Source organism: Haematobia irritans, chromosome 2, assembly GCF_050003625.1.
Source record: "Haematobia irritans isolate KBUSLIRL chromosome 2, ASM5000362v1, whole genome shotgun sequence".
NCBI classification, from domain to species: Eukaryota; Metazoa; Arthropoda; class Insecta; order Diptera; family Muscidae; genus Haematobia; species Haematobia irritans.
The window spans coordinates 144,949,809-144,976,765 of record NC_134398.1 but is presented as its reverse complement, the minus strand read 5'-3'; the positions used below and the strand labels follow the sequence as shown (position 1 = coordinate 144,976,765).

At 32.9% G+C, this 26,957-nt stretch overlaps 1 protein-coding gene and 1 non-coding gene across 6 annotated transcripts in view; one reads left to right on the top strand and one right to left on the bottom strand.

Moving 5' to 3' along the window:
* Positions 1 to 26,957, bottom strand: part of Btk (tyrosine-protein kinase Btk29A) — a 561,740-nt gene that overhangs the window by 370,495 nt on the left and 164,288 nt on the right. The window lies entirely within an intron of this gene.
* TRNAK-UUU (transfer RNA lysine (anticodon UUU)) lies at positions 14,411 to 14,483 on the top strand. The gene has a single exon. It is a non-coding gene; the product is annotated as a tRNA-Lys (tRNA).

The window sequence follows — 26,957 nt, the reverse complement described above, 5'->3', positions numbered from 1 at the left end:
AAAAAAAAATATTACAATTTCTATGTAACTTCTAGCAACTAGAGGTGAATGTTTTGTTTCAAATTGTATTTGAAAAAAATGATATATTGTTTCAATTAAAATTTAAAAAGAAGAATTTTGATATATTTTTTTTTCAATTAAAATTTGAAAAAAATAATATTTTTTTCAATTAAAATTTGAAAAATATATATTCATTTCAAGTTAATAGAAGTGACATAGCACATTTATTATCAAAAAGAAAAATCAAATTGTATTTGCAAAAAAATTATATTTTGTTTCACTTAAAATTTAAAAAAATAAAGAATTTTGATATTTTTTTTTTCAATTAAAATTTAAAAAAAAACAATAATATATTTTTTGTCAATTAAAATTTGAAAAAAATATATTCATTTCAAGTTAATAGAAGTTACATAGCCCATTTATTACCAAAGATACAAGTTTGTTCCAAAAATTTCTATCAATTTAATTTTACAAAATTCATCTTCCCATGAAAATAAAAATACTCACAAAAAAATTATCTTAGGAATTAAAAAAACTTTAATTCTATCCAAACCACCACAGTTAACCACAACATTAAAGGTAACTTTCAATTTCTAATTAATGGCTAATTTCATAGACCATTGAATAAAGAAATTAAAACCAAAAAGAAAAGTAAACATTCGTCCATTAAAACGGAAACCATTAAATGTCGATATTTCTAATTTAAAATAGTCTTCCAAAAAACAAAAGGCAAACTTTCAATTTTCTAGAGAATACCCCGTTACAATGATAAGACTAAAAAGCCGTAGAAAAAAACAGGTCACGCAATTAACCCATCTCTAATGTATTACAAAAAGTGTGGAGTGGGATGATCGATACCAGAAAGGTGATAAATCAATTTCAGTTTTCTTTTTTTTTTTTTTTTTGTAAATGAAAATCCATCAACTGCGACAAGAAAGTGTCCATCATTGTTAGGAACGAATGACCTGCATGCATAGGTGACTGCATAAAAACCAAGAGATAACATTTTTCTTATTTGTTGGGAAATTTTAAAAAGTAAACTATAATCCATCAATTTGATAGAGTTTTATGATGTTTTTTTCAGTTAAAATAAATAAATGGTTAGGGGATATGACATTGTTGAAAAAATAGGAAAATGCAATAACCTAAAATAAAACAAAAAGAAATGATGTCTAATTTCAGGCGGGTCCGACTATATTATACCCTGCACTATTATGCAGACCAATATATTCCATGCTTTGTGGTCTGTCTCTAATCGAGCTCAAGGTCAAAATTACATTTTTTTTCTTACTCCATATTTCGATTATTTTCCAACATCATCGACTAGAATAAAATAAATAAACTTAAAACCAATGTCCGTGGTGTTGACAGCTGATTTCTGTTGGTAATATAACAGTGTTATAGCAGCACAATGGGGACCAGAGACGTACGCAAGCTTTAATTTGAGGGGGTGGGTCACCAAAAAAATGTAAAATTTAAAAACAGCCAACATTTTCAAAATTTTACTTTTCCAAACCTTAACAACGATCAATGATTTTTTGGATCTTACCTGGTTTCAATCCTAGTTTCGACCGAACATCCAGAAAGCGGTGGATTATCCCTCTCAGTAATGCTGGTGACATTTCAGAATGTTTCAAATATTGTCTAATTGGTTTCGCCACAATGTCAAACCAGGGATGGAAAATTCAGTACTATAGTACTTTTTCAACCTGTTCAGTACCGTAGTACCCCCGCGAATGATTTAGTACCTTTTGTGTGGACCGTTTTGAGCCGATATCAGATTTATGATAGTTTTGACAAAATATTTTAATATTTAAGAAAGTCTTTAACAAATTTATTTGCTAATAGTCTTTTACAAATTTGACAAAACCGACAAGTTCATGCGGGAAATCTCGATTTTGTAAAAGTCATAGTCAAAAACACGATTTTATTGAATTTCAATACTGTTTTAGTCGAAAAAAGCATGTGATTCTATGTTACGCTTCCACAAGAATACTTTCTAGATAAGAAGTTATCGATCGCGTAGTAAAATAATGGGAACCATTACAGTCACGGTCAAAACATGCGACAAAAATAATCTACTAACATTTGGAGAAAATCTTTCCAAAAACTACAAAAAAAAAATATTATTTTGCAAAAAATTTTTTTTTTCTTTTGGAAAATTTTGTCAAAATTTTATTTTATTTCTTGTCAAAATTTTATTTCTATAAAAAATTATGTCAAAATTTTTATTTCTATAGAAAATTTTGTCTAAATTTTATTTCTATAGAAAATTTTGTCAAAATTTTATTTCTGATGAAAATTTTGTCAAAATCTTATTTCCGATGAAAATTTTATCAAAATTTTTTTCTATAGAAAATTTTAGTTTTTTGTATATAATTTTTATTTCTGATGAAAATTTTGTCAAAATTTTATTTCTATAGAAAATTTTGTCAAAATTTTATTTCTGATGAAAATTTTGTCAAAATCTTATTTCTGATGAAAATTTTATCAAAATTTTTTTTCTATAGAAAATTTTAATTTTTTTGTATAAAATTGTTATTTCTGATGAAAATTTTGTCAAAATTTTATTTCTATAGAATATTTTGTCAACATTTTATTTCTATATAAAATTTTATCTAAATTTTATTTCTATAGAAAATTTTGTCAAAATTTTATTTCTGATGAAAATTTTGTCAAAATCTTATTTCTGATGAAAATTTTATCAAAATTTTTTTCTATAGAAAATTTTATTTTTTTGTATAAAATTTTTATTTCTGATGAAAATTTTGTCAAAATTTTATTTCTATAGAATATTTTGTCAAAATTTTATTTCTATAGAAAATTTTGTCAAAATTTTAGTTCTGATGAAAATTTTGTCAAAATCTTATTTCTAATGAAAATTTCATCAAAATTTTTTTCTATAGAAAATTTTATTTTTTTGTATACAATTTTTATTTCTGATGAAAATTTTGTCAAAATTTTTATTTCTATAGAAAATTTTTTCAACATTTTATTTCTATATAAAATTTTATCTAAATTTTATATCTATAGTAAGTGTTGTCTAAATTTTATTTCGGTAGAAAATTTTGTCAAAATTTTATATCTATAGAAAATTTTGTCAAAATTTTATTTCGGTAGAAAATTTTGTCAAAAATTTATTTTTATTTATCTAAAGAAAATTTATGAAATACCATGAATTCTACCAATATACCAAACCGTGATTAGAATACTACTGTAGTCTTTGTAAGAGGACATAAAACTAAAAAAATATTTAAAATTGAGGAGTTGACAAACTAAATTTTATTTTCTTTAAAATTCAGTCTAAAGTTGCTCTTGACAATAATCTACTAATGGAACTTTTGTTGAAATTTAGTGAAAAGTACTTTTTCGCTCAAAAAAAAAACTTTCTTCTACTTTCTTAAAAATTGTATTTTCCATCCCTGATCCACACAGACCACAGCTGATACCATACTTTACAGTTGAGTAGTAAGAGAGAAACAGCTGTATTTGTGTAAATATAGAAATCCCCCACGTACATTCTCTTAGATCCCACTCTCACAAAGGCGCACACGAAAATGTACGACAACTAAGATCGTTCCATCATGATCACGAGAGGTTTATGACAAATACTTCTAAAACCGTACATATGCGTGAGTGTAATGGCTTGGGATTTTTCCACTCGTATACATAGTCAATAATCCCTATGGCTTAGGTACATATGTATATTAGATAGGGTCACGAAAAAAAGTTGATGCGGTCACCCTCCAGTTTTGTAGCATATTCGAAGACAATTTCAGAACACCAACACTTTTTTCCGTGCACCCTACGACCCCCCGAAATACAATTTATTGTGCTGTGTCGTCACTTGAAGTCCGATCGAAAAGAAACGCATATCGTTGTTCGTGGTTGACCACTTGGTGGTTGACTATTTGGTGTAGGGTGACCTATTGACTTTTTAAAATCTCTGTAACTTTTTTGTTTATGAATATAAGTAAATACTTCAAAAGCAAAAGTTTCATATTTTGTTAAGATCTTTATAATGGTTATCAGAAATGGGCCTCATAGGGGTATACGAAGCGAAATAAAAAAATTAAAAATCAAATTTGATGTCGGAGTCAAAAATGACCAATGCACTAAAGATAGCCCCTAATCAACCACGAACAACGATATGCGTTTCTTTTTGATTGGACTTCAAATGACGACACAGCACAATAAATTGTATTTTGGTGTTCTGAAATTGTCTTCGAATATGCTACAGAACTGGGGGTGACCGCATCAACTTTTTTCCCCTTTAGGCCGTGACCCTATCTAACGTATATCTCCATTCATGGATCATTGGTTTTGGGCTCAACAGCGAAGAAAGTCATAAAAAGGAAGACATGAAATTATTCACTTTTATGTTATTGTTGTTTTTGATGTTGTTGTAGTTACGTTAGAATATTCTCCATCAAATTTGGAAAGGGAGAAGGAAACAAGTGGAAAATTTTTAATAAGTGCGTGTAAATGTGCGTTTTATTTTGTTGTTGTTGCTATTGTTGTGAATGAGTCTTGAGCCATGTCTTGTTTGATCACTACCCTAGACATAATTGATGATGACGATGATTATGAAGATAATTATCATTCAATGACTGTGAGAAGAATGAATGCATTTTAATTTATTATGGGTTGGAAGTTGGAAGGGTATGTGTGTGTGACCTCTTTCAAGAGGGCAAAACCGAAAAACGACCCCATTTCCTGCATGCTATCTTTGTCATGAGTTGCACCCTAATTGGATTACAATACAAAAGGTATTTTCTTAATTCGTTATTCTTTAAGAGTATGCAAATAAAATTATCATTTATTTATTTTAAGGAAATTCTCATAGTTTTCTTCACGAAGAATTTTTAAATGACACAGGAAAATTTTATAAATGGACAACCTATCACCGTTTTCGTAGAGTCAATTTACGAAGGATCATAAACGGCCGATCTGGCTGACTGGATTCCATAGACCGAAAACCGACATTAAAACCCCGGTTATTGGGACACTTTAATCACAACACCAGAAATGGTCCGAAAAGTCAAGGACACAGGAAGTCCAGGACGTAGTGATAGATAACTTGCTCGCGAGTTGAACATATAGCGGGAACGTAACAAACAAGGTTAGACTGGAAAGAGCCAAGGAGTTGCACGAAAGTGGCCAGTTACCGAATTTCATTTTCTCCGATGAGAAGTGCTTCCATATTTATTTGCTAAAGATATCAACTGAAAACTGACACCTTCGAATAACCACACTGACAAAACGCTAACGCTAATTTAACTTATTTTTATTTTAAAACAATTTTTTTGTTTGTAGTTATTACTTTTTTTCTCGAAATTTTCAACAGCCTAATGAAATTTTCCATTTGTATATCTCAAACATTTTATGAATCAAACGTGGGTATAAAGATCAATGACAGTACACATAAGTTCAATATGAACTAAAGGAAACAAGTATATATGACCGTAAGTTCGGCCAGGCCGAATCTTATGTACCCTCCACCATGGATAGCGTAGAAACTTCTACGAAAAACTGTCATCAACAATCGAATTATGTTATTTGGATTGTGGGATCTTAAATCGTTTTCTAAATTGTGAGTTAGTCCATACGTGGTATATATTAGACAAAAATGTTATGTGTAGGTAAGTCTACAAATAATTACTAATCGATATGGACTTTTGCACGGTTCGTAGGGAGCCAGAATTGAAATATGGGGGTCACTTATATGGGGGCTATATACAATTATGAACTTGATATGGACCAATTTTTGCGTGATTGGGGATCGATTTATCTGAGGGCTATATATAACTATAGACCGATATGGACCTAGTTAGGCATAGTTGTTAACGGCCATATACTAGCACGGATGAAATTTGTTCCTCCAAGAGGCTCCAAAACCGAATCTCGGGATCGGGACTGATATGGAGCACTTTTGGCATGGTTGTTAAATATCATATACTACCACCAAATTTCAACCAGATCGGATGAATTTTGCTTCTCCAAAAGGCACCGGAGGTCAAATCTGGGGATCGGTTTATATGGGGGTTATATATAATTATGGACTGATATGAACCAATTCCTGCATGGTTGTTGGATACCATGTACTAACATCACGTACCAAATTTCAACCGAATCGGACGAATTTTGCTCCGGAGATCAAAGCTGGGGATCGGTTTATACGGGGGCTATATATAATTATCCACCGATGTTGAAACTGTTTTGCATGGTCATTAGATACCATACACTAACACCATGTACAAAATTTCAGCAAGATCGGATGAAATTTGCTTCTCTTTGAGGCTCCGGAGGTCAAATCTGGGGATCGGTTTATATGGGGGTTATATATAATTATGAACCGATGCGGACCAATTTTTGCATGGTTGTTAGAGACCATATACCAACATCATGTACCAAATTTCAGCCGGATCGGATGAAATTTGCTTCTCTTAGAGGCTCCGCAAGCCAAATCTGGGGATCGGTTTATATGGGGGCTATATATAATTATGGACCGATGTGGACCAATTTTTGCATGGTCATTAGAGACCATATACTAACACCATGTTCCAAATTTCAGCCGGTTCGGATGAAATTTGCTCCTCTTAGAGGTTCCGCAAGCCAAATCGGGGGATCGGTGTATATGGGGGCTATATATAATTATGGACCGATGTGGACTAATCTTTGCATGGTTGTTGGATACCATATACTAACACCATATACCAAATTTCAGCCGGTTCGGATGAAATTTGCTTCTCTTAGAGGCTCCGAAAGCCAAATCGGGGGATCGGTTTATATGGGGGCTATATATAATTATGGACCGATGTGGACCAATTTTTGCATGGTTGTTAGAGACCATATACTAACGTCATGTACCAAATTTCAGCCGGATCGGATGAAATTTGCTTCTCTTTGAGGCTCCGGAGGTCAAATCTGGGGATCGGTTTATATGGGTGCTATATATAATTATGAACCGATGCGGACCAATTTTTGCATGGTTGTTAGAGACCATATACCAACATCATGTACCAAATTTCAGCCGGATCGGATGAAGTTTGCTTCTCTTAGAGGCTCCGCAAGCCAAATCGGGGGATCGGTTTATATGGGGGCTATATATAATTATTGACCGATGTGGACCAATTTTTGCATGGTCATTAGAGACCATATGCTAAAACCATGTATCAAATTTCAGCCGGATCAAATGAAATTTTCTTCTCTTAGAGGCTCCGCAAGCCAAATCTGGGGATCGGTTTATATGGGGGCTATATATAATTATGGACCGATGTGGACCAATTTTTGCATGATCATTAGAGACCATATACTAACACCATGTATCAAATTGCAGCCGGATCGAATGAAATTTTCTTCTCTTAGAGGTTCCGCAAGCCAAATCTGGGGATCGGTGTATATGGGGGCTATATATAATTATGGACCGATGTGGACCAATTTTTGCATGGTTGTTGGATACCATATACTAACACCATGTATCAAATTTCAGCCGGATCGAATGAAATTTTCTTCTCTTAGAGGCTCCGCAAGCCAAATCTGTGGATCGGTTTATATGGGGGCTATATATAATTATGGACCGATGTGGACCAATTTTTGCATGGTCATTAGAGACCATATACTAACGTCATGTACCAAATTTCAGCCGGATCGGATGAAATTTGCTTCTCTTTGAGGCTCCGGAGGTCAAATCTGGGGATCGGTTTATATGGGTGCTATATATAATTATGAACCGATGCGGACCAATTTTTGCATGGTTATTAGAGACCATATACCAACATCATGTACCAAATTTCAGCCGGATCGGATGAAGTTTGCTTCTCTTAGAGGCTCCGCAAGCCAAATCGGGGGATCGGTTTATATGGGGGCTATATATAATTATTGACCGATGTGGACCAATTTTTGCATAGTTGTTAGATACCATATACTAACACCATGTACCAAATTTCAGCCGGATCGAATGAAATTTTCTTCTCTTAGAGGCTCCGGAGGTCAAATCTGGGGATCGGTTTATATGGGTGCTATATATAATTATGAACCGATGCGGACCAGTTTTTGCATGGTTGTTAGAGACCATATACCAACATCATGTACCAAATTTCAGCAGGTTCGGATGAAACTTGCTTCTCTCAGAGGCTCCGCAAGCCAAATCTGGGGATCGGTTTATATGGGGGCTATATATAGTTATGGACCGATGTGGACCAATTTTTGCATGGTCATTAGAGACCATATGCTAAAACCATGTATCAAATTTCAGCCGGATCGAATGAAATTTTCTTCTCTTAGAGGCTCCGCAAGCCAAATTTGGGGATCGGTTTATATGGGGGCTATATATAATTATGGACCGATTTTTGCATGGTTGTTAGAGACCATATACTAACACCATGTACCAAATTTCAGCCGGATCGGATGAAATTTGCTTCTCTTAGAGCTATACGTAGGTTAGGTTTGGGTAGGTTATGTGGCAGCCCGATGTATCAGGCTCACTTAGACTATTCAGTTCATTGTGATACCACAGTGGTGAACTTCTCTCTTATCACTGAGTGCTGCCCGATTCCATGTGAAGCTCAATGACAAGGGACCTCCTTTTTATAGCCGAGTCCGAACGGCGTTCCACATTCCTGTGAAACCACATAGAGAAGCTTTGAAACCCTCAGAAATGTCACCAGCATTACTGAGGTGGGATAATCCACCGCTGAAAAAGTTTTGGTGTTCGGTCGTAGCAGGAATCGAACCCACGACCTTGTGTGTGCAAGGCGGGCATGCTAACCATTGCACCACGGTGGCTCCCTATACGTAAAAGTGGACCGATATGGCCCATTTTCAATACCATCCGACCTACATCAATAACAACTACTTGTGTCAAGTTTCAAGTCGATAGCTTGTTTCGTTCGGAAGTTAGCGTGATTTCAACAGACGGACGGACGGACATGCTCAGATCGACTCAGAATTTCACCACGACCCAGATGTGTTACAAACGGAATGACAAAGTTAATATACACCCATCCTATGGTGGAGGGTATAAAAATCGTCAAATTCCCAAAAGCAGTAAGAACGAACTACAGTACGGTTGGGTTTAGGTTAAAATGGTCATGATTTGGCGCCAATGATTTTGTTCTTCACTTTAAGTTAATTTTTTCTTCTATGAGAGGATGTAATTTCGTGAGTTGTAGTTGAAAAGTACACCAGGACATTAAATTGTCCTGGCTTTAACAACGCTTTGTGGAAATCTCAAAATGTGGAGTATAATTTAGTTGAATTTTCACATGAGGTAGTTCATTCTTGTTAACTTTTCTGTTCTGTGCACCGGCCGCCACCAAAATCTCAGAATCGAAATGAGTTGGACTTTTGCGCCTGGGGCATTTTTTAGAGTAAGGTTGGCACTAAGAAACACCATAGAGTCAATCATCACAAAAATATAAACTTTTCTATATCAAAAAATTCAAAGTAATTAAAACAGATAGATAATCAGATAGAAATCGATTTTCAACACCACGAAAATTGACTTTGGCTGCTATAGAAAAGCTAGTCGTTATCGTAATTGCACGAATTCTATACCATTCTTATTTCGTTACATGAAAAGATAATAAATTATATTTCATTATTCAAAGTAATTATATGTTTGACACTTTGATCCCTTATGCATTAACCAATATGAACGTAATAAACACAAAACAAAAGATCAAAGCATTTATTCCTCAAATGGGCCCTAAAGTAAAGAAGAAAACCTCAATGAAGAACAGAGAAATTGTTTGTCATAATCTAGCATTTCATAGCGAAGGCACGATCGTATCGTCATGTAATAACTTCATAATTCCTAAGAAAATAAAGAATACAATAACATACACTAGAAAAATAGGAATGTATGAAAAAAAAATGGTTTTGGAATTAAATTGGAAAAAATTATTGTAGGTAAAAAAACATTAACAGTTGTCTCAGTTTTTTTATAATATTGAAAATAAATTATTAAATTACATTCATAATGCATAAAATAGAATTCATAAATGCCCGATGTAGTTTAACGTTTTTACTTTATTGTTTGTATAAAATGTTTTTTAGGGTATAAAAAAACATTAACATAAAACAATAACTTTGATCTGCCAAAAAAATGTGACCACCAGAAATGTTTATTTTAGACCCCATAAAATATAATAGGTTGGCTGATAAGTCCCCGATCTAACAAGGAAAAGCACATTTTTTTGTCAACATTCGTATTTATTATTCAACATAGTTCCCTTCACGAGCGATACAACGATTATAACGACCTTCCAATTTTTTGATACCATTTTGGTAGAACTCCTTCGGTTTTACCCTTAAATAGGCCTCAGTTTCTGCGATCACCTCCTCATTGCAGCCAAATTTTTTCCCTGCGAGCATCCTTTTGAGGTCTGAGAAAAAGAAAAAGTCGCTGGGGGCCAGATCTGGAGAATACGGTGGGTGGGGAAGCAATTCGAAGCCCAATTCATGAATTTTTGCCATCGTTCTCAATGACTTGTAGCACGGTGCGTTGTCTTGGTGAAACAACACTTTTTTCTTCTTCATATGGGTCCGTTTTGCCGCGATTTCGACCTTCAAACGCTCCAATAACGCCATATAATTGTCACTGTTGATGGTTTTTCCCTTCTCAAGATAATCGATAAAGATTATTCCATGCGCATCCCAATAAACAGAGGCCATTACTTTGCCAGCGGACTTTTGAGTTTTTCCACGCTTCGGAGACGGTTCACCGGTCGCTGCCCACTCAGCCGACTGTCGATTGGACTCAGGAGTGTAGTGATGGAGCCATGTTTCATCCATTGTCACATATCGACGGAAAAACTCGGGTGTATTACGAGTTAACAGCTGCAAACACCGCTCAGAATCATCAACACGTTGTTGTTTTTGGTCAAATGTGAGCTCGCGCGGCACCAATTTAGCACAGAGCTTGCGCATATCCAAATATTGATGAATGATATGACCAACACGTTCCCTTGATTTCTTTAAGGCTATCTCGATCAACTTCATTTTACGGTCATTCAAAATCATTTTGTGGATTTTTTTTTATGTTTTCGTCGGTAACCACCTCTTTCGGGCGTCCAATGCGTTCACCGTCCTCCGTGTTCATTTCACCACGCTTGAATTTTGAATCAATTATTGTTGATTTTCCTGGGGCAGAGTCCGGAAACTCATTATCAAGCCAAGTTTTTGCTTCCACCGTATTTTTTCCCTTCAGAAAACAGTATTTTATCAAAACAACAAATTCCCTTTTTCCATTTTTTTCACAATCACAAAAGTTGCTTCAAAAAAGACGCTCTATCTCACAAACTAATTGACTTACAGACTTCAAATTTTGACACGAATCATTTGAAGGTTGGTACTATATAAAAGTAATATGCATTTAATACTAGCGACGCCATCTATGTGTCAGACCGGGGACTTATCAGCCAACCTGTTATCGCCCGATTTTCCCAAATTTGGCCATAAAGCCCTTATTTAGTAACCGACTCAATGTTGTCTAGATGTGTATCTATAGTACCACAACATTTGCCAAATTTCATTGAAATCGGCTCAGATTCAGATATAGCTCTCATATAGTAGATGTACTACCCGATTTTCCAAAATTTGACTATAGAAGCCTTTATTTATTAAAAGATCTTATTCACATTTAGCGCAAGGTAATCTATTGTGATATCAACCAATCCTACAAACTATCTTCCAAATCGATTCAGATTTAGAAATATCTCCTATATATATATGTATCACCGATTTTCAAAAATTTGGTCCTCATGACTTTATTTTTGACCATAATGCTCTCATTTATTAACCGATCTTACTCAAATTTAGCATAAGGCAATCGTTTGCACTATTTTAGCGAATTACTCTTTTTAAATAATGAACTCAATAATAATGAAATAATCAGTAGGCGTGGTATAATAGTAGGCGGGTATAATATAGTCGGCCCCGTCCGACTTACTACTTTATTTACTTGTTTTTTTTTCTCGTCAGGAAGGAAATTTTTCTCACATTTGGCAAAATATCTAAAATAATTTTTCATGAAGTAGAATATAGTTAAATCGGTCATAGAAAGTTTGTTTGACTTTTTTCTGAGGGTATTTCTGCGAATTTAGTCCCTACGCAAAAACATCCTGAAATATTCTGATATATAAATTTCCCAGTTTGCCAATAAATGTATCGGCTCATGTTTCAAACAATTCCTTGAAATTCCCACTTTTTTTGTTCTCACTATTTTTTTTACATTCAGTAAAATTTAAACTTTTTATTTAAATTTTACATATTTGAATATTAAAATCTTTTTATTTTCTAAAAAAATTGCAATAGATTTAATAAAACTCTAATACCAAATTAATACAAATTGTATTCATGTAAATTTTTAAATGAGTTTTTATATGTTTATCGACAAATAAGAAAACAAATATACAAACATGGCTAACTATAATAATAAAAAAGAATTGGGCCCCATACAGAGAAAAAGCATAAACAAATTAATTTTTCGTAGCACACTTCAAAATTGACAAAGCAGATGTGAACGAAACTTTATTTTCAAAAATCGCATGAGTAAGAAAAATAAATAAAAAAATAAATTCGATGCTACTAAAAAAACACATATTTTCTAGCATGCTATAAAAAATCGATATACTTTTTATAGCATGGTATAAAAACCACCACTACACCACTTATGATAAAACCAACCAAAGTATGAGAGAACTTTCTGTTCATTGCTCATTGACATCGTTTACGAAAGAGCTCATCAAAACAGAATACAAAAATAACAAAATATTATGAAAGAGTGCAAGAGACAAGAACTAAGTAGTTGTGCATCAAAGAGTATAAATAACTAAAGAGGGTCGAAATCGCTCACTTACGATATGCCCAAATGCCATAGATTAGGGTCAAACATGCAACATGTTTTATTTACGTTTGATAACATGGAAAAATTATAAGGCGTGTTCTGCAATGTGTGTTAGATTTTCATTATGTTCAAATTATTTTTTCATTAAAAAACAAAACGAAAAACGCAAAAAAGGACCAAAAGAATACTTCTGTTTGCTAAATCTATGAATTCTATGTCCCAAAACATTCATTCGATAAGTTGTCGTGATTTAGACAATTTATTAAAGATCGGTAAATAATAAATTTACTGTTCTTTTATGACAATATGACTTTAACATACTTAAGCAAACATTTCAAGGAACATCTGATTTAGTACCTACACGAAATTTCGGCTAAAGCTGAATACTAGGCTTAGCGTAAAATACTCCAGAAAACTTTCACTTTTTCACTAGATTTTCGCGTGACGTTGTTTTTTAACATTTATAAAAATTATAAGAATTCACTTCTTAGTATAAATTTAAAAAAAATTTTGATTACAAAAAGAATAATTTGATTTTTCAAAATCGAATCGCAAGTTACCGAATCAAAACCATGTGAAAATCCGTAGATAGCAAAAGGGAATACGAAGAAAATGTTGGTACCGTTTTGCAACATGTTCGACCCTAATCTATGGCATTTATACGATATTACAAAAATGAGACGTATCGACCCTCTTGTTTATTTATACTCTTTGCATCTCACCCAAAGAGTATAAATAAACAAGAGGGTCGATACGTCTCATTTTTGTAATATCGTATAAATGCCATAGATTAGGGTCGAACATGTTGCAAAACGGTACCAACATTTTCTTCGTATTCCCTTTTGCTATCTACGGATTTTCACATGGTTTTGATTCGGTAACTTGCGATTCGATTTTGAAAAATCAAATTATTCTTTTTGTAATCAAAATTTTTTTTAAATTTATACTAAGAAGTGAATTCTTATAATTTTTATAAATGTTAAAAAACAACGTCACGCGAAAATCTAGTGAAAAAGTGAAAGTTTTCTGGAGTATTTTACGCTAAGCCTAGTATTCAGCTTTAGCCGAAATTTCGTGTAGGTACTAAATCAGATGTTCCTTGAAATGTTTGCTTAAGTATGTTAAAGTCATATTGTCATAAAAGAACAGTAAATTTATTATTTACCGATCTTTAATAAATTGTCTAAATCACGACAACTTATCGAATGAATGTTTTGGGACATAGAATTCATAGATTTAGCAAACAGAAGTATTCTTTTGGTCCTTTTTTGCGTTTTTCGTTTTGTTTTTTAATGAAAAAATAATTTGAACATAATGAAAATCTAACACACATTGCAGAACACGCCTTATAATTTTTCCATGTTATCAAACGTAAATAAAACATGTTGCATGTTTGACCCTAATCTATGGCATTTGGGCATATCGTAAGTGAGCGATTTCGACCCTCTTTAGTTATTTATACTCTTTGATCTCACCCAATACCTCAACGAAACGTGTGTGTTTTGTGGCTAAAAATAACCACAATGAATATCAGTGGTGATTGTAAAGTGAAAGACATGTGCCCGGGTAGCTCAGTCGGTAGAGCATTGGACTTTTAATCCAAGGGTCCAGGGTTCAAGTCCCTGCTCGGGCGAATCAATTTTTTTTATTTTAGATTTTATTATTTAAAATTAAATTAATTTAAATTCATTAAATTATCAATCAATTTAAATTTCAAATTTTAAAGTTTAAAATTTTAAATTAAAATTAAACTTAAAACTAAAATTTAAATTCAAATTAAAATTAAAATTAAAATTAAAATTAAAATTAAAATTAAAATTAGAATTAAAATTAAAATTAAAATTAAAATTAAAATTAAAATTAAAATTAAAATTAAAATTAAAATTAAAATTAAAATTAAAATTATAATTATAATTAAAATTAAAACTAAAATTAAAACTACAATTAAAATTAAAATTAAAACTAAAATTAAAACTAAAACTAAAATTAAAAATAAAATTGAAACTAAAATTAATATTTAAATTACAATTAAAATTAAAAATAAAATTAAAATTAAAATTAAAATTAAAATTAATATTAAAATTAAAATTAAAAATAAAATTAAAATTAAAAATAAAATTAAAATTAAAACTAACATTAAAACTAAAATTAAAATAAAAATAAAAATTAAAATTAAAATTAAAATTAAAATTAAAATTACAATTACAATTAAAATTAGTTATAACCCTTAATTAAATTAAAATTAAAATTAATCCAAGGATCCAGGGTTCAAGTCCCTGCTCGGGCGAATCATTTTTTTTTTGTTAGATTTTATTATTTAAATTAAATTAATTTAAATTCATTAAATTAAATCAATTTAAATTTCAAATTTTAAAGTTTAAAATTTTAAATTAAAATTCAAATTTAAATTCAAATTAAAATTAAAAATAAAAATAAAATTAAAATTAAAACTAAAATTAAAACTAAAACTAAAACTAAAACTAAAACTAAAATTAAAATTAAAATTAAAATTAAAATTAAAATTAAAATTAAAATTAAAATTAAAATTAAAATTAAAATTAAAATTAAAATTAAAATTAAAATTAAAATTAAAATTAAAATTAAAATTAAAATTAAAATTAAAATTAAAATTAAAATTAAAATTAAAATTAAAATTAAAATTAAAATTAAAATTAAAATTAAAATTAAAATTAAAATTAAAATTAAAATTAAAATTAAAATTAAAATTAAAATTAAAATTAAAATTAAAATTAAAATTAAAATTAAAATTAAAATTAAAATTAAAACTAAAATTAAAATTAAAATTAGTTATAACCCTTAATTAAATTAAAATTAATATTAATATTAAAATTAAAATTAAAATCAAAATCAAAATTAAAATCAAAATTCAAAATCAAATTAAATTTAAATTTAAATTTAAAACAAGTAAGGAACGTCTAAAGTCGAGCGGGGCCGACTATATTATACCCTGCACCACTTTGTAGATCTAAATTTTCGATACCATATCACATCCGTCAAATGTGTTGGGGGCTATATGTAAAGGTTTGTCCCAAATACATACATTTAAATATCACTCGATCTGGACAGAATTTGATAGATTTCTACAAAATCTATAGACTCAAAATTTAAGTCGGCTAATGCACTAGGGTGCGACACAACGTTAGTAAAAAAATATGGGAAACGTTTAAATCTGAAGCAATTTTAAGGAAACTTCGAAAAAGTTTATTTGTGATTTATCGCTCGATATATATGTATTAGAAGTTTAGGAAACTTAGAGCCATTTTTACAACTTTTCGACTAAGCAGTGGCGATTTTACAAAGAAAATGTTGGTATTTTGACCATTTTTGTCGAAATCAGAAAAACATATATATGGGAGCTATATCTAAATCTGAACCGATTTCAACCAAATTTGGCACGCATAGCAACAATGCTAATTCTACTCCCTGTGCAAAATTTCAATTAAATCGAAGTTAAAAATTGGCCTCTGTGGTCATATGAGTGTAAATCGGGCGAAAGATATATATGGGAGCTATATCTAAATCTGAACCGATTGCAATAAAATTTCGCACACTTGATTACACTACTAATTGTATCATAGTGGAAAATTTCAACCAAATTGGGGTAAAACTGTAGCTTCTGGGACCGTATTAGTCCATATCGGGCGAAAGATATATATGGGAGCTATATCTAAATCTGAACCGATTTCAACAAAATTTGGCACACTTGACTATAGTACTAATTGTTCTTCTTGTGCAAAGTTTTAAGCAAATTAGGGTAAAACTCTTGCTTCCGGGGTCATATAAGTCCATATCGGGCGAAATATATATATGGGAGCTATACCTAAATCTGGACCGATTTCTTCCAAAATCAATAGGGTTCTATTCTGATCCAAAACACATACTTGTACCAAATTTGAAGTCGATTGAACTAAAACTGCGAACTAGACTTTGATTACAAAAATGTGTTCACGGACAGACGGACATGGCTATATCGACTCAGGAGCCCACGCTGAGCATTTTTGCCAAAGACACCATGTGTGTATCTCGTCTCCTTCTGGGTGTTGCAAACATATGCACTTATACTTATAATACCCTGTTCCACAGTGTGGCGCAGGGTATAATTAAAATTAAAATTAAATTTAAAATCGAAATCAAAATCAAAATCAAAATTAAAATTAGTTATAACCCTTAATTAAATTAAAATTAATATTAAAATTAAAATTAAAATTAAAATTAAAATTAAAATTAAAATTAAATTTAAAATCAAAATCAAAATCAAAATCAAAATCAAAATCAAAATTAAAATTAAAATTAAAATTAAAATCAAAATTAAAATCAAAATTAAAATCAAAATTAAAATTAAAATTAAAATTAAAATTAAAATTAAAATTAAAATTAAAATTAAAATTAAAATTAAAATTAAAATTAAAATTAAAATTAAAATTAAAATTAAAATTAAAATTAAAATTAAAATTAAAATTAAAATTAAAATCAAAATTAAAACTAAAACTAAAACTAAAATTAAAATCAAAATTAAAATCAAAATTAAAATTAAACTCGAAATAAAAATTAACATTAATTACTTAATTAATTAACATTTAATTAAATTAAATACAAATTGTATTACGCTACCATTTCACTCTCATGTCGCCCATCTTCACCAAAAAGACTTTTTACCGTTCACTCAAATGAACACACAAAAATGTTTACACTGTTTTTTGGTAGTTATAACCCTTAATTAATTCAATAAACATTACAATTAAGTTTCATTTTTTTTTTGTTTTGCTTCGCAACATCCATAACGTTCTGAGCCAGAATCTTGTGGCGGTAGGTCGTGTGGTAAGAGGGATTCTTCATTCATAATTAAATATGAACCAAAACAAAAGCTTTCAAAATGATTTAGGCAATTTTTTTGTAGAAGAAACCAAACCAAAAAAAAATTATGTGCCGCAAAACGACGAGGGCAACAGCACAGACCCCCAATAATTATTATAATAATAATTTCGATACTGGTAAACAAATCATGGGAAATTGCCTAGAGCTATTCTCAGATACACACAGACAACGTGTATGAGTGGTAGTAGCTGAGAGAAAGGAATAGAGGCAAGAATCGGGGAAAAAACTACGTCTTTTAAGATGACTAAATTGAAATCTGCTCATAGTGAATTCATGCGAACGAATTTATAAAATATGTATGTGGGGCTTTCCATGATAAATGTGCATATGACAAAATTGAATAATGCTAAACATAACTACAAATCATTTTAAACCCGTATTCTCTATTACGTACGTATTTCAATTATTATTAGGAAAAAAGAAAACGGACCATTTAAATAAAAAATAGTTACTTGCCGAATGCTAATAGGTTATTTAATATACAGTATGGCTGCTATGTTTAGCAAACAATTTTAGCTCACTATCATTTCCGTCCGACAGCTGACATATATACAGTTTGTTTTATTGGTTACAAGGTTCCAAAACCATTTTGATCTATTGCATTGAAAAATATAGTTATTCGTAATGGAATTCAAGCGAGATAGTGTGCTGACGGTAATTTTCTGGGTCTTTCGTCCCCAATTTGAATTAAAGTACTTCACAAAAAATCCTCAATAAATGTTTGATAAGTTTTTATGAAAAACAAGTATATACGGCCGTCACTTCGGCCAGGCCGAAGCTTATGTACCCTCCACCATGGATTGCGTAGAAACTTCTACTTAAGACTGTCATCCACAATCGAATTACTTGGTTTGCGTAACACTTGCCGATGGCAAGGTATCTTAAAACTTCCTAACACCGTAATATATACCACATAGTCCATGCGTGGTATATATTAAACTAAAAAAGGTCGATTAAATACGTATATAATTAAGTTTAAAGTTTCTATAGATAGAAATAAAATTTTGACAAAATTTTCTATAGAAATAACATTTTGACAAAATATTCTATAAAAATAAAATTTTGGTAATTACTTTTGGCTCGAGTGGCAACCATGATTATGAACCGATATGGACCAATTTTTATGTGATTGGGGATCGGCTATATATAACTATAGACCGATATGGTCCAATTTTGGCATGGTTATTAGCGGCCTTATACTAACACCACGTTGCAAATTTCAACCTGATCGGATGAATTTTGCTCCTCCAAGAGGCTCCGGAGATCAAATCTGGGGATCGGTTTATATGGGGGTTATATATAATTATAGACCGATATAGACCAATTCTCGCGTGTTTGTTAGAGACCACATTCTAACACCACGTTCCAAATTTCAACCGGATCGGATGAATTTTGGTAGATTATTTTTGGCTCGAGTGGCAACCATGATTATGAACCGATATGCACCAATTTTTGTGTGATTGGGGATCGGCTATATATAACTATGGACCGATATGGACCAATTTTGGCATGGTTATTAGCGGCCTTATACTAACACCGCGTTGCAAATTTCAACCGGATCGGATGCATTTTTCTCCTCTAAGAGGCTCCGGAGGTCAAATCTGGGGATCGGTTAATATGGGGGCTATATATAATTATGAACCGATATGGACCAATTGTTGCATGGTTGTTAGGGACGATATACTAGTACCATGTTCCAAATTTCAGCCGGATCGGATGAAATTTGCTTCTATTAGAGGATCCGCAAACCAAATCTGGGGATCGGTTTATATGGGGGTTATATATAATTATGGACCGATATGAACCAATTTTTGCATAGTTGTTAGAGACCATATACTAACACCACGTACCAAATTTCAAACGGATCGGATGAATTTTGCTCCTCTAAGAGGCTCCGGAGGTCAAATCTTGGGATCGGTTTATATGGGGACTATATATAATTATGGACCGATATGGACCAATTTTTGCATGGTTGTTAGAGACAATATACTTACACCATGTACCAAATTTCAGCCGGATCGGATGAAATATGCTACTCTTATATGTTCCGCAAGCAAAATCTGGGGGTCCGTTGATATGGGGGCTATACGTAAAAGTGGACCGATATGGCCCATTTGCAATACCTACATCAATAACAACTACTTGTGCCAAGTTTGAAGTCGATAGCATGTTTCGTGCGGAAGGTAGCGTGATTTCAACAGACGGACGGACGGACGTCCAAATAATAATGCGATAATCTGTTAATCAGAACAACAAAAGTGTGTATACACCCAGAGAAGGAATATGATCAACCCAAACATGTTTTGAGAGCAAAATGTTATTTTTGAACGGTGAACATGAAAACGTTGTTTTTTAGGCAAACATATACATGGCTTCCGAAATCAGATACATAATGTTCGAGAAGATAACATGGTTGCGACAAACATGTTACATGTTCGCCGTCCAAAAATAACATTTTGCTCTTGAAACATGCTTGAAGTGATCATACCCCTTATCTGGGTGTAGCTTCCACCATTGTCATATTCCAGAATGCGAAAGTAGGCACCACTGGAAAACAAAACACAATCCCAAAAAGAAACTCTAGGTTTTATTTTCATTTTACATTTTGGAGTTTATTTTCATATGCAAACTAACGCCAAAAATAAAAAAATGAAGTTAATCTGCAAAAAAAATTGGTGTTGTTGTTTCCCATATATATATTTTTAAGGTCCTAGGTTAGGTTAGGTTATGTGGCAGCCCGATGTATCAGGCTCACTTAGACTATTCAGTCCATTGTGACACCACAGTGGTGAACTTCTCTCTTATCTGCTGCCCGATTCCATGTTAAGCTCAATGACAAGGGACCTCCTTTTTATAGCCGAGTCCGAACGGCGTTGCACATTCCAGTGAAACCACTTAGAGAAGCTTTCAAACCCTCAGAAATGTCACCAGCATTACTGAGGTTGGATAATCCACCACTGAAAATCTTTTTGGCGCTAGGTTGAAGCAGGAATAAAACCCACGACCTTGTGTATGCAAGGCGGGCATGCTAACCATTGCACCACGGTGGCCCCATATTCGTAGCGCCTTAGTATTTTACATAGTTGTTATAGTACAGTGAAACCTCTCAGAAGTGGACACTCACAATCGCCTAAAGTCTTTTCCACATTTCGGAGGTGTCCACTTATGAGAGGTTACTTTTTCTGTAATAATATAACAAACGTTCCACTTTTGAGAGGTGTTCGGTTTTTTACAGAGAGATTTTGACCCATTAAAAAAAAAACTTTTTTATGTATTCTTTTAATGTTGATTTAGCCGAAGAACCGTTTTGTTTTTTTTTTTTTTGATCTGGTCTCATTAGTTTTGAGTTTATGTGAAACTCAAAGACCTTCAGGATTAAAACTATTCGCACATTTCTTTCCGTGTAAAAAGTAATACAGAATCTAGGCGCATCACTTTACTGTACAAAACCTCCATGCAAAATGTTAGTATTACTGCTGTTGCATCAGACAGTATATTCCCTTGATGGTTCACTACTATGGCCAAAATGATGATGTTGATGATTAAGTTACGCCTCAAATTTGTTTGGATTAGCTTGGGAAAAATCGTGCAACATTCTAGCTGACATACAGAGCATTCCATCCATCCATACATCGACTTATTCATTCAACCTGCAGCACCAACTATGACCAACTAAACCGGAAACGGGCGGATGCCAAACTGATTGAATCAACAAAACATGGCAAAATGTGTAATGAATACCACCAATCCGGCCACAAAATACAAGAAGAGCATTCGTAGCAAACTCCTCCAAAGAGCCAATATCAACATATGGATGTAGTCACCTCCACCACTGTCATATATAAAAACGACCAAGAAGAAAAATAGAAATTATATTTTCATGTTGGTGGGCCTGTGGTGGACGTGTGGAGGGAATATGTGATATGTGAAAATAACACAAAACACCATAAGGAAAATTGGGATCATAAAACGAAAATCATGCAAAAAAAAAGAAGTGCAATGTGACACACCACAACATAACCATTGGAGGTGGTAGTAAGATGACTCACAAACTTCTTCATTGTTTCTCAGTATTCACTTAAATGGAATTTTATGCTCAAACGCAAAAAATAAAAACGGTGCTTTTAGCCATCAATTTTAGTGGAGCTGTGCAACGCGTGAGATATGGATAGTTTTCATGGCACTTTCACATTGTTATGACTAATCAGGCTTAACGAAATTCCGGAAATGATTGAAATTCCAAAGCAACAAATTCGTAAAGACATCTTACCGTCCTGTGGAAATCCAAAGCAGTTTTCGCAGTTAGAACTTACCTGAAATTAGAAATAAATCAAGGATTAGATGTGATATAAAAATCAAAATAAATTAGTCAAATTAATATTACACGAGAACATATTCCCATTAAAGTGAAGAAGGTAGACAGGCACTCGGAGGAGAATTTGAACAGGCGATACGCAAGGCAGATTGTCAATCATACGATGTCAACAATAAAGGCCTGCAGCAGTAAGAATTTGAATTTGAACAGACGATACGCAAGACAGATTGTCAATCATACGATGACACCAATAAAGGCCTGCAGCAGTAAGGTCATGCCAAATAAGAGGAATAACACTGGGCGCAAGGCGGTATACTGGTGGAATACCGGTGAATGCAGAAGTAATTGTATAAAGATCAGGAGGAAATACAGGAGGGCCAGACGCACAGAACAAAACGCGTAGAAAGGACAAAGAAACAATTACCGAAGAGTATAAGTAAGAGTAATAGAGATAAATGAGAAGATATAATATTAGATATAAACAATAATCCTTGGGGACTAGGTACCAAATAGTTATGCAGAAATGAGGTACAAGAGGTGGACACGATGTACGAGAATGAAATGTGGAACATCGTGCAAACTTTATTCCCGAGACATGAAATCAGAGAAGACGAGAATGATACAGAGCAATCACAAACATTCCTGCCTTTACAACAGAGGAACTACAAAAGCCTCAAGGACAAGAAGACACCTGGCCCCGATGACACCCGCAGAGGTAATTAAAGAAATAGCAACCAAGCGACACGAGACCCTACTTGCTATGTAGAATAGAATGTATCTTCCCTACAGTGTGGAAAGAACAAAGGCTAGTTTTTATCAACAAGGGCAAGGGCGACCAAGCGTCGCCACCGCCGTACAGACCATTGAGCATGCTGGACACAGCTGGAAAATTATTCGAACGGCTCATCAAACCAAGTCTATCAGGAGACCTAGAAATCGACACTTGGAGCCCTTAAGGAAATATCAGACGCCGTCTGGACGATATAACTGGGTACTCACGCTTCGAGATTCTACCAACGACGCTGGATATTAAGAACGCTTTCAACAGTGTAAGGTAGACAAACGTAATATACACCCTATACCTAAATACTCATCAAACCAAGACTTGACGAGGCTATCAGAACTGTTAGGGATATGTTTGCGAGACAATAGAGATTTAGACCTAGAAAATCGACACTTGGAACCCTTAAGGAAGTATCAGACGCCGTCCAGGCGACACAACAGGGCAGTCACACTTCGAGATCTATAATTCTACTGGCGTCGTTGGATATTAAAAACGCTTTCAACAGCCTAAGCTAGACAGACGTAATATACACACTAAAGTCGATATTTCACATACCGAAATATTTGAGGAGAAAATGTCGAAAGAATACCTCAAGGACTGAGTTTTATATATGACACTATACAGGACCCAGGAAGAATGGAGGTAACCTCAGGTGCCGCACAAGGCTCAATCCTGGGACCAGGGATGGTCTGTAACAAACTTTTTAAGGTTTGCGACTGTCGCAAAGTTCTATACGACCTGGAAAATCGACACTTGGAGGTCCTAACCGGGTACTCACGCTTCGAGATTCTACCAACGACGATGGATATTAAGAACGCTTTCAACAGTATAAAGTGGAAAAACGTAATATACATTCTATACCGAAATACTCATCAAACCAAGACTTGACGAGGCTATCGTAAAATCGACACTTGGAACCCTTAAGGAAGTATCAGACACCATCCGGGCGACACAGCAGGGCAGTCACGCTTCGAAATCAATAATTCTACTGGTGACGTTGGATATTAAAAACGCTTTCAACAGCCTAAGCTAGACAGACGTAATATACACACTAAAGTCGACATTTCACATACCGAAGTATTTGAGGAGAAAATGTTGAAAGAATATCACAAGGACCGAATTTTATATATGACACTATACAGGACCCAAGAAGAATGGAGGTAACCTCAGGTGCCGCACAAGGCTCAATCCTGGGACCAGGGATGGTCTGTAACAAACTTTTTAAGGTTTGCGACTGTCGCAAAGTTCTATACGACCTGGAAAATCGACACTTGGAGGTCCTAACCGGGTACTCACGCTTCGAGATTCTACCAACGACGATAGATATTAAGAACGCTTTATGAACGCAGTATGAAGTGGAAAAACGTGGTATACGCTCTATACCGAAATACTCATCAAACCAAGACTTGACGAGGCTATCGTAAAATCGGCACTTGGAACCCTTAAGGAAGTATCAGACGCCGTCCGGGCGACACAACAGGGCAGTCACGCTTCGAGATCTATAATTCTACTGGCGACGTTGGATATTAAAAACGCCTTCAACAGCCTAAGCTAGACAGACGTAATATACACACTAAGTCGATATTTCACATACCAAAATATTTGAGGAGAAAATGTTGAAAGAATACCTCAAGAACCGAGTTTTATATATGACACAATACAGGACCCAAGAAGAATGGAGGTAACCTCAGGTGCCGCAAAAGGCTCAACCCTGGGACCAGGGATGGTCCGTATCAAACTTTTTAAGGTGTGCGACTGTAGCAAAGTTCTAAACGTCGTAAACATCACATACACGTCGTAAATGTAGAAAAAGTAGCAAAAGTCGCAAACTGAAAATACTTCAGTCCCTTCAGTTAGGAATTGAAACTTGAGAATAGAGCTATTTCAATTGGAAACCCCAAGCCAAAATTACCCGATCGTTGAAACATCATTTATGATGAGATCTTCAGGATTAAGATGACACCTTTTTAGTAGGATACGCCGATGAAATTGCGGTAATAACGACCTTCAGCTTGAAACACATAGGACTGAGTTAATATTCATCACTCGATCACGAATCCTAACAATGTTCAATATGAGAGTAAACGACGTCATTATCATAACGAAGATGGCCAAAAGGAGTCTAAGAATACATATGGAAACAAGAATTACATCCAACAAACAATATAACTATGCTGAAGAAGAAACCAAAACAGATAACATCTCAAGGTACAATACTATGTCGCGATTTGTGGAATATCAGTTATGATGAGTTCTTGAGAATAGAGATTCTACCATTTTAGTAGGATACACTGACGACAAAATCTTTGGATCCGCGTATGTTTTTTTTTCTGTGAAGGAAATTTATATGTTTTAAAAATATTTCTTTCTCTGTAGTCGCATGGATAAAACTCAGCTGATTGCCAAGCCAACTTTCATTTCAAAAGATCTTCAACAATACAATATATTAAATATGCAACATTTAATTACATTAAAGTCTTGGCTCGAAACCAAATTACAAGCAATTAAAAAGACCGAAGGGCAAAGGACTTTATATTTATAGCAGGAATTTGTGTCGTGAACTAAAAATAAATACTGAGAACATAGCACATGAAGAGGAGCAACGTCTAACCCTTGACTGTTAACAGACAACTTCAGGATATGCACTAAGCACCATCAACTATCATGCCATGCATTCAGTCTCTATAGCCTGTCCGCTATCTAGGGACCTTTTGTCTGATGCCTAAAGCCATGGGTTGGAGAAAATCTTTAGCCTACTGACTGCTGAAATGCATTTGCAGCACACCACCCGGTACAACACAATGCCCGTCTCATTGTATAGATTTTGTTTTTGTTCATAGTTTTCAAAGTAGGTGCGCGCATTGCTTCTGATGCACTTTGTATTGTTATATAACCCTGTACAACTAGGAAACGCTCTATGCTACACGGACAAAGGACTAAAATGATGAATTACCAGTAGGTTCACCAACAGCCATAGCGATAGAGAACTGAATAGTTTTAAATCTTCATGTAGATAATGATGAGCAACGTTTAAAACGACGTCAGTTGAAAGACTGTTATTAGTACAGTTTAATACAATGAATACAAATACAGTGTAGATAATATGCATTGCAACCAACTACAGGTTACTATCATTTCTAAACTGTCTTGTCTGACAGCTGACAGATTTATTGCAGTGACAATTCAATTCACTATCAGGAGTGACAATGTGATTGAATTATATTTGGCTGGAAAACAACAAGTGGCTATGGTTAGTGGATTTCATCATTTACATTTGAATGAATCTTTTGTTTCACCTACCATTTTTCGTTGGTGTGATACTATCAATGTTGCATCGCGTCCAAAAAACGGACGAAATAACGGTAACACAACCAGAAATTGTCTGAAAACTGAAGTTCAGGAACATTTTTTTTGTCAAATTTTGGCAAAATTTTATTTTTATAGAAAATTTCGACAAAATTTTATGTCTATAGAAAATTTCGACAAAATTTTATGTCTATAGAAAATTTAGTAAAAATTTTATTTCTATAGAAAATTTCGACAAAATTTTATTTCTATAGAAAATTTTGTCAAAATTTTATTTCTATAGAAAATTTTGTCTAAATTTTATTTCTATAGAAAATTTTGTCTAAATTTTATTTCTATAGAAAATTTTGTCAAATTCTATTTCTATAGAAAATTTCGACAAAATTTTATTTCTATAGAAAATTTCGACAAAATTTTATTTCTATAGAAAATTTCGACAAAATTTTATTTCTATAGAAAATTTCGACAAAATTTTATTTCTATAGAAAATTTCGACAAAATTTTATTTCTATAGAAAATTTGGTCAAAATTTTATTTCTATAGAAAATTTTGTAAAAATTTTATTTCTATAGAAAATTTTGTAAAAATTTTATTTCAATTTTTTGCAAATTTTATTTCTATAGAAACTTTTGGAAAATTTTATTTCTATAGAAAATTTTGGTAAAATTTTATTTCTATAGAAAATTTTGTCAAAATTTTATTTCTATAGAAAATTTTGTCAAAATTTTATTTCTATAGAAAATTTTGTCAAAATTTTATTTCTATAGAAACTTTTGTCAAAAGTTTATTTCTATAGAAAATTTTAT